The sequence below is a fragment of the Arvicola amphibius genome, chromosome 13, assembly GCF_903992535.2.
Source record: "Arvicola amphibius chromosome 13, mArvAmp1.2, whole genome shotgun sequence".
In the NCBI taxonomy this organism is placed as follows: domain Eukaryota; kingdom Metazoa; phylum Chordata; class Mammalia; order Rodentia; family Cricetidae; genus Arvicola; species Arvicola amphibius.
Genome location: NC_052059.1, coordinates 71,275,109 through 71,289,364, shown reverse-complemented (window position 1 = coordinate 71,289,364; position 14,256 = coordinate 71,275,109). Strand labels below are relative to the sequence as shown.

The 14,256-nt window shown below is 40.2% G+C and overlaps 1 protein-coding gene across 4 annotated transcripts in view; it reads right to left on the bottom strand.

Moving 5' to 3' along the window:
• The window catches only part of Nudt13 (nudix hydrolase 13), a 35,176-nt gene extending 21,821 nt beyond the window's left edge, over positions 1 to 13,355 (bottom strand). For all 4 annotated transcript variants that reach the window (XR_005282966.1, XR_005282967.1, XM_038309985.1 and 1 more), the window contains exon 1: positions 13,203 to 13,355. The gene's annotated coding sequence lies outside the window, so the exon portion shown is untranslated. The remainder of the gene's footprint in view (positions 1 to 13,202) is intronic.
• Positions 13,356 to 14,256: the final 901 nt, after the last annotated feature.

Genomic DNA, 14,256 nt, shown 5'->3' with positions numbered 1-14,256 from the left:
GGCCAGCCCTTAGGTGGGTGGAGTAGACAGAACAGAATGCTGGGAAGCAGGGAAGTTAGACAGACATGATGAAGCTCTGGCCCAAGATGGACATGGGTTAGAATCTTCCCGGTAAGCCTCCACCTCGTGGTGCTACACACATTACTAAATATGGGTTAAAGCATGATGTGAGAATTAGCTAATAAGAGGCTGAAACTAATGGGCCAGGCAGTGTTTAAAAGAATACAATTTGTGTGTTGTTATTTCAGGGCATAAGCTAGCCAGGCAGCCAGGAGCCGGGTGGCAGGAACATAGCCCGCAGCTCATCACTACAGACGTCAGTGTGGCAATTTCTCAGAAAATTAGGAAACCACCTTCCTCAAGAGCCAGTAATATTACTTTTGGGTATATATCCAAAAGATGCTCAATTGTGCCACAAGGACATATGCTCAACTATGTTCATAGCAGCTTTGTTTGTTATAGCCAGAACCTGGAAACAACCTAAATGCCCCTCGAAGAATGGATAAGAAAAATGTGGTACATTTACACAATGGAGTACTACACAGCAGAAAAATTAACAACATCTTGAATTTTGCAGGAAAATGGATGGAACTAAAAAACATTATTTTGAGTGAGGTAACCCAGACACAGAAAGACAATTATCACATGTACTCATTCATAGGTGGTTTTTAAACATACAGCAAAGAAAGCCAGCCTAGAAACCACAGTCCCAGAGAACTTAGACAACAATGAGGACACTAAGAGAGACTTACATAGATCTAATCTACATGGGAAGTAGAAAGTAGAAAAAGACAAGATCTCCTGAGTAAACTGGGAGCATGGGGACTTTGGGGGAGGATTTAAGAGGGGAGGGGAGAGGTAGGGAGGGGAGCAGAGAAAAATGTAGAACTCAATAAAAATCAATAAAAAATTAAAAAAAGAACACAAAGTAACTAGCAAATCTTTATAGGTGCCAAAGGTCCTACCTTTAAAATGTTTAACTGAAAAACCAATATGGGTTAAACAATGGCCTTTAACAGAAGAAAAACTGCAGGCTTTAGAACAGCTGATACAGGAGCAACTACATGTTCACCTATTGAAGAATCAGCCAGCCCTTGGAATTCTCATGTATTTGTTGTTAAAAAGAAATCTGGGAAATGGAGAATGGTGACAGATTTAAGAGCTGTCAACAAGGAAATTTAACCTATGGGCCCTCTACAATCTGGAATTCCTCTGTCTTCTCTATCTTCTCTGTCTTCTTTGAGAGGATTGCCTCTCAAAGTTATTGATTTAAAAGATTGTTTCTTCACTATATCTTTACAAGAAAAGGACACAGAAAAATTTGCCTTCACGGTGCCTATTTAACATAATTCTCAGCCTATTAGGAGATATTAGTGGACGGTTCTCCCAGAGGGAATGCGCCATAGCCCCACCCTGTGCCAATACTTTGTAAGGCAGCCATTGGAAATAATATATAAACAATTTCCTAAATCTATAATTTACCATTACATGGATGACATTTTGCTATCTGATTCAAACATAGATACTTTGGAAGGAATGTTTGAAGAAATAAAGAAAGTTCTGCCAGGGCTGGAGAGATGGCACAGAGGTTAAGAGCATTGCCTGCTCTACCAAAGGTCCTGAGTTCAATTCCCAGCAACCACATGGTGGCTCACAATCATCTGTAATGGGGTCTGGTGCCCTCTTCTGGCCTGCAGGCATACACACAGACAGAATATTGCATACATAATAAATAAATAAATAAATTTAAAAAAGAAAGTTTTGCCAAAATGGGAATTACAAATTGTTCCTAGTGCTCCGTGGAACCCTGAAACACAATGTGCTCCATACTGAGGGGACCTAAGAGCTTCATGGAACCCTGAAACACAGCTTGCTCCAATACTGAGGGGATCTAAGAGCTCTGTAGAACCCTGAAGCACAGCATGCTCCAATACTGAGGGGACCGGGACATAAGAGATAGCCACAGCAAGGATTGGACCAAGATGCCAAGACACTGCTAGCCTCATTGAAGAAAGAGATGGGTAGGTCCCAATGCAAGAATTCCTCCAACAACCTAAAAGGCAATATGGTAACACCAGAACCGAGTGGACACACAACAGGAAGACTTGATCATCCTAACCCAGAAGAAGTAGAAGAAAACAACTTTTAAATGTAACTTTATGAAAATGATGGAGACCTTTAAAGAAGAAGTGAACAACTCCCTTAAAGAAATGGAAGAGAAGACAAACAAAAAAATTGTAAGAAATTAATAAATTCCTCAAAGAACCCCAAGAAAGCCAAGAGAAAACAATCAAACAGGTGAAGGGAAACAGTTCAAGACTTGAAGACTAAAATAGAGATAATAGAGAAAACACAAACCGAGGGAATTCTGAATATGGAAAATCTGGGTAAATGAACAGGAACTACGGAGACAAGTATAACCAACAGATACAAGAGATAGAAGAAAGAACCTCAGGTGCTGAAGATACTATAGAGGAAATAGATTCATTGGTCAAAGAAACATTAAATCGAACAAATTCTAACATAAAATGTTCAGGAAATCTGGAATACCATGAAAAGACCAAACCTAAGAATAGGATTAGAAGAAGGAGAAGAACTCCAGCTCAAAGGCACAGAAAATATATTCAACAAAATTATAGAAGAAAACTTTACCAACCTAAAGAAGGATATGCCAATGAAGGTACAAGAAGCTTACAGAACACCAAATAGACTGGATCAAAAAAAATCCCCTCGCCATATAATAATCAAAACACAAAACATACAGAATAAAGAAAGAATATTAAGAGTTGCAAAGGAAAAGGATCAAGTAACATATAAAGGTAAGCCTATTAGAATTACACTCAACTTCTCAATGGAAACCAAGAAAGTCAGAAGGTCCTGGATAGATGTGCTGCAGATACTAAGAGACCATGGATGTAAGCCCAGACTGCTATACCCAGCAAAGCTTTCATTCACCATCGATGGAGAAAACAAGATATGACATGACAAAAACAGATTTAAACAATATGTATCTACAAATGATGTAGGTGGGTCTTCTATCTATCTGTTGCTTTCATTGGTTAATTAATAAAGAAAACTACTTGGCCTGATAGGTCAGAACATAGGTGGGTAGAGTAGACAGAACAGAATGCTGGGAGGAAGAAGGCAGTGAGGCAGTCGCTATGACTCTCCTCTCCGAGACAGACGCAGGTTAGGATCTTTCCCGGTAAGCCACCACCTTGTGGTGCTATACAGATTACGAAATATGGGTTAAAGCAAGATGTGAGAATTAGCCAATAAGAGGCTGAAACTAATGGGCCAGGCAGTGTTTAAATGAATACAGTTTCCGTGTAATTATTTTGGGTAAAGCTAGCTGTGTGGGAGCTGGGCAGGAGTGCAGCCCGCTGCTCCTTCTACACACAAACCCAGCCTTACAGAAAGTACTAGAAGGAAAACCTCAACCCAAGGAAGCTAACAATGCCCACAAAAAACAGACATCTGATAACCTCCCTCCAGCATAACCCAAAAAAGGGAAATACACAAACATAACTACCAAAAAATAACCAGAGTTAACAACCAGTGGTCATTAATATCACTTAATGTCAATGGACTCAATTCACCTATAAAAAGATACAGGCTAAGAGAATGGATATGAAAACAGGATCCAACATTCTGCTGTTTACAGGAAACACACCTCAACCTCAAAGACAGATACCACCTCAGAGTGTAGAGGGTTGGCAAAAGGTTTTCCAATCAAATGGACCTAAGACACAAGTGGGTGTGGCTATCCTAATATCTAATGGAGAAGGACACTTTCTACAAATAACAGGAACAATTCACCAAGATGAAGTCTCAATCCTGAATCTCTATGTCCCTAATAGAGCGCCTACATATGTAAAAGAAACATTCCTAAAACATAAATCGCACATCAAACCCCACATATTAATAGAAGGAAACTTCAACACTCCTCTCTCACCAATGGACAGGTCAACCAAACAGAAACTTAATAGAGAAATAAGAGAACTAACAGATGTAATGAATCAAATGGACTTAACAGACATCTATAGAACATTCCACCCAAACACAAAAGAATATACCTTCTTCTCAGCACCTCATGGAACTTTCTCTAAAATGGATCACATACTTGGTAACAAAGCAAACCTCCACAGATTAAAAAAAAAATTGGAGTAACCCCGTGTCTTATCAGATCCGTAGTAATCTGATAAGTTAGAATTTAACAACAATACAACTCTCAGAAAGCCTACAAACTCATAGAAATTGAACAGTGAACTACTGAACTGCCCCTGGGTCAAGGAAGAAATAAAGAAAGAAATTAAAATCTTCCTTGAATTCAATGAAAATGAAGGAACAACATATCCAAACCTATGGGACACTATGAAAGCACTGCTAAGAGGAAAGTTCATAGCACTAAGTGTTCACAAAGAAAATGGAAAAAAACTCACATTAGTGACTTAACAGCATACCTGAAAGCTCTAGAAAAAAGAAGCAGACTCACACAGGAAGCATAGAAGACAGGAAATAATCAAATTGAGGGCTGAAACTGGAAAACGTAAAAAGAAATGAACAATTTTTTAGATAGATACCATATACCAAAAAAGTTAAATCAAGACCAGATGAGCAATTTAAATAGACCTATAAGTGCGAGGAAATAGAAGCTGTCATCAAAAACCTCCCAACCAAAACAAGTCCAGGGCTGGATGGTTTTAGTGCAGAATTCTACTAGAGCTTCCAAGAAGAGCTAATATCTATACTTCTCAAAGTGTTCCACATGATAGAAACAGAAGGGACATTGACATACTCTTTTTATGAGGCTATAGTTACCCTGATACCAAAAACACACAAAGACTCAACCAAGAAAGAGAATTACAGACCAGTCTCACTCATGAACATGGATACAAAAATTCTCAATAAAATACTGGCAAACTGATTCCAAGAACATATAAAAAAGTATCATCCATCATGATCAAGTATGTAATCTATCATATAAATAAACGGAAAGAAAAAAAGTATGATCATTTCATTAGATGCTGAAAAAGCATTTGACAAAATCTAACACCTTCATGATAAAGGTCTTAGAGAGATTAGTGATACAAGGATCATATCCAAATATAATAAAATCATATCTAAATATAATAAAAGCAATATAAAAGCCAACTGCTAACATCAAATTAAATGGAGAGAAACTCAAAGTGATTCCACTAAAATCAGGAACAAGACAAGGCTGTCCACTCTCTTTATATTTCTTCAACATAGTGCTTGAAGTTTTAGCAATAGCAATAAGACAACAAAAGGAGATTAAGGGGATTCAAATTGGAAAGGAAGAAGTCATTTGCAATTCCGTTATTTGCAGATGACATGATAGTGTACATAAGTAATCCCAAAAACTCTACCAGAGAACTCCTACATGATAAATATCTTCAGTGATGTAGCAGGATACAAGATCAACTCAAAAAAATTAGTAGCCCTCCTATACACAAATGATAAAGAAGCTGAGAAGAAAATCAGAGAAACATCACCTTTCACAATAGCCACAAATAACAAAATATCTTGGGGTAACACTAACCAAAGAAGTCAAAGACCTATTTGACAAGAACTTTAAGTCTTTGAAGAAAAAAAAATTGAAGAGGATACCAGAAAATGGAAAGATCTCCCATGCTCATGGATAGGAAGGATCAACATAGTAAAAATGACACTCTTACCAGAAGCAATCTATAGATTCAATGCGATCCCCATCAAAATCCCAACACAATTCTTCTCAGACCTTGAAAGAACAATAATCAACTTCATATGGAAAAACAAAAAACCCAGGATAGTCAAAAAAATCCTATACAATAAAGGAACTTCTTGAGGCATTACCAACCCTGACATCAAGCTTTATTACAGAGCTACAGTAATGAAAACAGCTTGGTATTGGCACTGACCAATGGAATCGGATTGAAGACCTGGATATTAATCCACACATCTATGAACACCTGATTTTTGACAAAGAAGCTAAAATTATACAATGGAAAAAAGAAAGCATCTTCAACAAATGGTGCTGGAATAACTGGATGTCAACCTGTAGAAGAATGAAAATAGATCCATATCTATCGCCAAACACAAAACTCAAATCCAAATGGATTAAAGACCTCAATATAAATCTGACCACACTGAACCTGATAGAAGAGAAAGTGGGAAGTAGCCTTCAATGCATGGACACAGGAGACTACTTCCTAAATATAACCCCAGGAACACAGACACTGAGAGCAACAATAAATAAATGGGACCTCCTGAAACTGAAAAGTTTCTGTAAAGCAAAGGACACTGTCAATAAGACAAAAAGGCAGCCTACTGAATGGGAGAAGATCTTCACCAACCCCACATCAGACAAAGGACTGACCTCCAAAATATATAAAGAACTCAAGAAATTAGACATTAAAATTCTAAATAACCCAATTAAAAAATGGGGTACTGAACTAAACAGAATTCTCAACAGAAGAATTTCAAATGGCCAAAAGATACTTAAGGAAATGTTCACCTTCCTTAACTAATGCAAATCAAAACAACTCTGAGATACCATCTTACACTTGTCAGAATGGCTAAGATCAAAAACACTAATGATAGCTTATGCAAGGGAGGATGTGGAGTAAGAGGACCACTCATCCCTTACTGGTGGGAATAATTTGTACAACCACTTTGGAAATCAGTATGGCAGTTTCTCAGAAAACTGGGAACCATCCTACTTCAGGATCCAGCAATACCACTCTTGGGAATATACCCAAAAGATGCTCAATCATACTACAAAAGCATTTGTTCATCTATGTTCATAGCAGCATTATTTGTAATAGCAAGAACCTGGAAACAACCTAGATGCCCCTCAACTGAAGAATGGATAAAGAAAGTGTGGCACATCTACACATTAGAGTACTACTCAGCGGTAAAAAACAATGACATCTTGAATTTTGCATGCAAATGGATGGAATACACTATCCTGAGTGAGATAACCCAGACCCCAAAAAATTAGTATGGTATGTACTCACTCATCAGTGGATACTAGCCATAAACAAAGGACACTGAGCCTGTAGTTCATGATCCTAGAGAAGATAAGTAATAAGGTGAACCCAAAGAAAAACATATATAGACCCCCTGGAAATTGGAAACACACAAGATCGCTTGACAAAATTGAGAATATGGGGGTGGGGTTGTAGAAGGAAGGAGAGAAGGGGAGGGTTGAGGAGAACTTGAGGGAATGGGATAGTCAAGATAGAGGAAGGACAGATATGAGAGCAAGGAAAGAGATAGCTTGATTGAGGGAGCCATTATGGGGTTAGCAAGAAACCTGGCTCTAGAAAAATTTCCAGAAATCCATAAGGATGACCCCAGCTAAGACCCTAAGCAATAGAGGAGAGGGGGCCTGAACTGGCCTTGCCCAGTAGTCAGACTGATGATTATCTTAAATATCACCATAGAATCTTCATCCAACAGCAGATAGAAACAGAGGCAGAGACCCACATTGGAGCACTGGACTGAGCTCCCAAGGTCCAGTTGAGGAGTGGAAGGAGTGAGAGTATGAGCAAGGATGTCAAGACCATGAGGGATTCATCCACTGAGACAGCTTGCCTGAGCTAATGGGCGCTCACCAACTCCAACTGGACTGAGAGTGAACGAGCATGGGATCAAACTAGTCCCTCTGAATGTGACAGTTGGGGCAGACTGAGGGGCCACTGACAGTGGCACTGGGATTTGTCTCTCCTACATGTACTGGTTTTTGGGATCCTATTCTCTTTGGATGTATACCTTGCTTAGCCTAGATTTAGTGGGGAGGGCCTTGGACTTTCCAGAAGGCAAAGTGCCTTACCCTCTCTTAGGATTAGAGGAGGTGGGGTGGGAGGGTGTGTGGAGGGAATGGGAGGATGGGAGGGAGTGGGAATTTAGATTGGTATTTTTCAAAGTAACATTCACACATACACAAAACAAAAACAAATTGTTTCTGGCCAGGCAGTGGTGGCGCATACCTTTAATCCCAGCACTTGGGAGGCAGAGGCAGGTGGATTTCTGTGCGCTAGTTCCAGAACAGCTAGGACTATTACATAGAGAAACCCTGCCTCAAAAAAATTTTTTTAAAAGATTTATTTATTTATTATGTATATAACATTCTGCCTTGATATATGCCTGCATTTATGCCTTTATGCCATAAGAGGGCATCAGATCTCATTACAGATGGTTGTGAGCCACCATGAGGTTGCTGGTAATTGAACTCAGGATCTCTAGAAGTGTAGCCAATGCTCTTAACCTTTGAGCCATCTCTCCAGCCCCTGCTTTCTGTTTTTAAGATAGGGCCTCACTACGTAGCCTTGGTTGGCCTCAGACTCACAGAGATCCACCTGCCTCTACCTCCTGAGTACTGGAATTCTTGATGTACACCACCACCCCTGGCCTTCATTGCATTTTATCACCAACTAACTTAGCATCTCAAATTCCCATTGCTTATTATCCAATACACAAAACCTGTTCTGCTGAGCTAGTAAGTTATGAGAATTAGCTAATTAAAATAAACAACGTGTTTCCTCCTTCGTACTTTGGAGCTGATGCTGGGAGGTGGTTGCAAAGTTAATCATTTCTCTCCCCTTCCCTGTTCCTAGGTAGGGTCATGCCTGTGTCTTAACAATATGGTGTTAGTGAAAATGATGTATGTCCCTTCTAGGATGAAGCATTAGACATGAATGTGGCTTCTCCATCTTCATTTCCCCCTTTCTGGGAAGACTCCAACGGAAAAGGCAGTCATGAGATGGATCCTTGATTTACATGTGGAGGAAAGCTCCCTACCGACCATCCTTTGCATTGGACTGTTTTTTTGTAAGACAAGAAGTTTGACCATACTGGGTAGGGGTGGGGATGGGGTTATGATAGAACACTTTCATAGGATGTGCAAGGCCCTGGATTCAATCCAAAGAACTGTGGGTAATAACAGAAAGGAATTCTTAAAATGAAAGGTTTTGTCATATTAAGAAGCTAAAAGCGCTGGGCGGTGGTGCATGCCTTTAATCCCAGCACTCGGGAGGCGGAGGCAGGCGGATCTCTGTGAATTTGAGGCTAACCTGGTCTACAAATTGAGTTCTGGGATATCCAGCACTGTTACACAGGGAAATCCTATCTCTAAAAACCAAAAAGAAAAACAAACAAGCAAAAAACCCAACATCTCTTAGAGAATGAAGTAGGAGAATATCCTGTAGACTAAAACAAAATTAAAATCAAGACCACTAGGAAAATATTTCAATAGGCAGCTATTCAAATTCACATAAATCCAAGTTCATTCCCATTTTTGTAGTAGATTCTGTCTCTTAAAAATCCATTTTCAGGCGGGGCGGTGGTGGCGCACGCCTTTAATCCCAGCACTCGGGAGGCAGAGGCAGGCGGATCTCTGAGTTCGAGGCCAGCCTGGTCTACAAGAGCTAGCTCCAGGACAGGCTCTAGAAACTACAGGGAAACCCTGTCTCGAAAAACAAAACAAAACAAAAACAAAAAAAAAACAAACAAAAATCCATTTTCAGAATTGTGTTTGATTATTTGTTTTTGCATTCGTGAGGGTTGAACCCAGAGTCTCACACATCTGAATGTTACCTATCCACATCCTAAGCAAGCACTCAACCACTGAGCTACATCACCAGCCCAAAGCTTCTTTTCAAATTGTGTATTAGATTGTACTGTCTTTCTTGTGAAGGGCATCTTTCATATTAGTAGTAAAAATGTCAAGAAATTTCACTGAGAAAGTAAGACAAGTTAAACAACCAACCACCTTTTAACCTGCCCAAGGGAAGCAAGCTTTAGAGACTAGCCTGCCAAGAAGCGTTTAGAGTTCAGACCTGCTTTCTGATTGTGCAACTATGAGTCACTGATGACTAATCTTGAATAGTTTTGGTTGCAATCTATGACCCTGGCGAAGATAAAATATATTTACCAAATGAGAGCTAACAAAATATTAGGTACTGATGTTATTCAAGGTGGCTTAAAAAACAAAAAATGTATAGTATGAATCACCTTCAGAGAAGGCAGTATGTACTATGTGGGTTAAAAGGCACTGTGAGAATAATGTTAAAGGTTTAATTTTAATAATCTAAAGGTATGTGACTAAGGCCAACTTTACTAGCTCACAAAGTTAATTTAGAGATAACTATTAATGTGTTAAATAAACTTTCTTTGACCTAAAAATTCTACATCTAAGAATCTGTTCTAGGGAGGAAAGAACATGGTTAAGAATGTTAATAAAAAGTATATGGGCTGAGGATGAGTCAGAATTTAAAGGAGCTGGTTGCCCTTCCAGAGGATCTGTTCAGTTCCCAGTGCCCACATGGCAGCTCACAACTATCTGTAACTCCAGTGCCATGGAACCCAATGCCCTCTTCTGGCCTCCCCAGGCACTAGGCACACACGTGGCATAGGGACATGCAGTTGCTTATGAATGAACATAAAATAGATAAATACTTCTTTTAAATTTATGATAATGGGACCCAGTAGGATGGTTCAGCCACAGAAAGCACTTGCTGTGCACGCCTAGTGACCTGAGTTTGATTCTTGGAACCAATAGGGCAAGGAGAAAGCTGACTCCCCAGAGCTGTCCACTGGCCTTTATATGTATACTACGGCATTCTTACATCTGCAGGCACACTTATCACACACACACACACTGATAATAATAAAATAAAAAGGTTAAATTACGATATGGTCTGTGGATGTAGCTCAATTGTAGTCTACTTACCTAACATGCATGAGGTCTATGGTTTGATCCTCAGCAATCCCTAAATTTATGATTAAATAGAATAATAAGTAGCTTTTAAATAGAGAACGATGTGTGTAGTAACAGGAAGTAGTATGCATAATATTTTATTATGTGAGAAATGCCTAGGAGGCAATGGGAGATGCTGGCCAAAGTACAGAGTACACAGTTTCACTTGGACAGGATATGTAAGTTCTGCAAAGCAGTAGTACTGATGGTTGCCATATATACTTGAAAGATACTTGAAAACCTCTAAAAGATCTTAAATGCCCTTATCAGAAAGAACAACTATAGATATGTGAGGTAATAGATATATTAGCTTGATTTAATAGGATATGCAAATATTGAAATATTACATTGTATACTATAAATCTGTATTTTTATCAAAATATGATGCATCTGGCCTGGAACTCACAATATAGCCTAGGCTGGCTTCGAACCAGAGGCAATCACCCTATATCAGTCCCCCCAAGTACTGAGATAAGACACATAAGCCACCATACTGAGCTTGATTTGCCTATTGTATCTTCAGCGAGACAATATTTGGTTGGTTACCACTGCCTAATTCATTTACAATGAAGAGACAGATAAACATTCCAGTATACATAAATTACAGTTTTGTTTTGTTTTGATTTTGACATTGGGTCTTAGCTTTGGTGGGCTAGAAAATCACTATGTAATCCAGGCTGGCCTTGAACTCATGGCAATCCTCCTGCCTCTGACTCCACAGTGCTGATTACAAATGTATGACACTTCACTCATCTGGAGGTATGTGGATTTGTTATTGTTGTTTGTTTGAGAGGGTCTCACATAACCCAGGCTGGCTCTGAATTCACTCATCTTCCCACTACCACCTACCAAATGGTAAGATTATAGCTAGGCATTTATATATTTCAGACTAGAAGTATACAGACCAAACTATAGACAGTGGCTAGGTTAGGGGAAAGAGAAGATGATGAGGGCTGAGAAGGGTACATGTGATTAAACTGTTCATTTTCTATACTTGTATTTGTGTGTATATGGTGTGAGGGGCTGCAGGCACACACATGCTACAGGACACACGTACAGATTGGAGGACAACTTCAGCTGTTGGTACCTCACCCTACACCTTATTTTGAGACAGGCTGTTTTCCTTATTCGTCCTTATGTACACCAGGCTAGTTCGTCTGTGAGCACCCAGGGAGCCTCCTCCGCCTCTCCTTTCACCATGGGTGTGCTTAGATTACAGATGCTGTTTGCACCCAGCTTTACATGGGTCCTGGGGAATCAAACTCAGCAAGCACTTTATCCACCGAGCCCTGACTTAAATTTATTTATTTTTTATTGATTTTAAATTTCATTCATTTACTACTTCTTGAGATAAGGTCTCATTCTGTAGCCGAGGCTGGTCTCAGATTCACAGCACTGACCATTTTGCCTCAGCGGGGGTTTATAGACCCAGCCTCCTTTAAAAATGTAAGCACATGCACATGTTCCTTTTAAAGAAACAGTATAACAAAACAGTATAACGAAAACAGTAGTTCCTGAGACTAATAGCTGGCGATTATTTCTAGGCTACTGGAATTCCTTTGATGAGGTTCATGGGTTCTGGCAACTGCAAAAGCTACTTCGTTGTGGCTGTGGCTACTTCCTACTTTGTGTGGCCCACTGTAGGGCTGCCTGGTGTCTGGTCCAACTTCTGTTACTAAATTAATTTTAGCCAGCTGCGGATTATCACAGTCTGGATACTCGGGAATTTGTCACAGAGCGAAACACCCTGTCACGTGTATGTGTGTCTGTCTGTCTGTGTGTGTGTGTGTGTGTGTGTGTGTGTACACAGAATTATAGATAGGATGAAAGGTAACTGTTTTTACATAAAACTAACAAATGCCAAAGCAGGGTTCTTATGAAATAACTGCAACAGACACACAACACACACACACACAACACACACACACACACACACACACACACACACACACACACTTCTCATCTTGCTCGCCTTTCCGGAAGGAATGACTTATAAAGTGTGACAGAAGATTCATTCTGTATCTTCACGGGTGCCCTCCCCCTGCAGAGGCATTGCTCCTTGTGCTGGAGAGAGACCTGGGGACACCCATTCCACTGTGGACTTCAGCGGGGCTGGGAAGGATGCGAAGCCACCGTGTTGCAGATTTCACGGTCTTGATTATATAAAAAGTTTTATGGTTTACTTCTAAAGTATCCCACCACCAATTCAAAAATTAAGAGAAAAGGTGAGAAATCGAAAAAGTTCCAGGTATAAAAAGCTCTCCAAAAACGTTTCGGAAAATAATCAGAGGTACTCAAAGTTGGGTGCAAAGGTCTGGTTTCTCGAGATTAGAAACACTTTTAAAACTCAAACGCTGTAGCCGAGAGCGGCTGCTAAGTTTTGATTTTGGCGCCAACGTCCTGGTTGCAGTTAGAACAGGTTTCGTTTCACTCTACTCACTCTGAATTCTTTCGGGGTGCCTCCGATGCTCCAAAAGTCTGCAAACCTCAGGAAACGCCAAAAGTTCAAGTTCAAATGCTTTCTCTTTTTTTTCTTCCCGGGGGAACTGATGCTTCTGCCACTCCTCCCAGAATCCTTCTAAAAATGCGCTTTGGGAAACTTAATTTAATAACTACGTCTGCGACAGTAATTCTAATTGGCCCAAAACATACTTCTGCCACACTTCCCAGAATCCCCCGAGACATTAGCGATGCACTATGGGAATTGTAGTTCAGTTTCCAGGCACGGAGTTGTGACCTTGGATAGCAAAGTTAACCTTAGTTGTCAAAGGTTATAATGAAAACCACCGCAACCAAATAACTCTCGCACGTTACAGCTCTTCTAGCATGGAGGTTTTATTTAGATGTTGTTTGGCTGAATTGGTGAGCGCCAGGTTCAGTGCCTCTCTCAACAAATGGAAGAGCCTTGGAGGAAGGCACTCAATGTCAACTTCACCCTCTCTTGAACATGCATGCACTCCACCAACACACATGTGCCCATGTACATGAACACACACACAGACACAGAGACACGCAGACACACACACACACACACACACACACACACACACACACACACACACACACACACACACACACACAGACTCGTTGTTTTGTTTTGTTAAAGACTAGAAGTTCCAGGCCTCCCTTTATCCCAGGAGACAGAGGCAGAGCTCTTTGAATTTGAGGCCAACCTGGAGTACATAAAAGGTTATAGGTTATCCAGGGGTGCATACTTGTAGCAAGAATAATAAAAACCCAGAGACAGATACTGGGGTTCAACCTGAAGATCAGAAAAACAAAACTGCCAGCCACTAGAGAGCTCTTAGCTCTATCTACCTCAGACCAAAAATGGGCAAGATCCTGTTTTCCCTGAATCCTGAAGACTCCACACTCCACACCACACTCCACTGAGTTCCTGTCTGTTCCCCTTACATTCCTTTCTCCACCCAGCCATATGGCTCCTGTCTCCACCTTCCTAGTGCTGGGATCATAAGTGCAGGCCACTGTGCCCA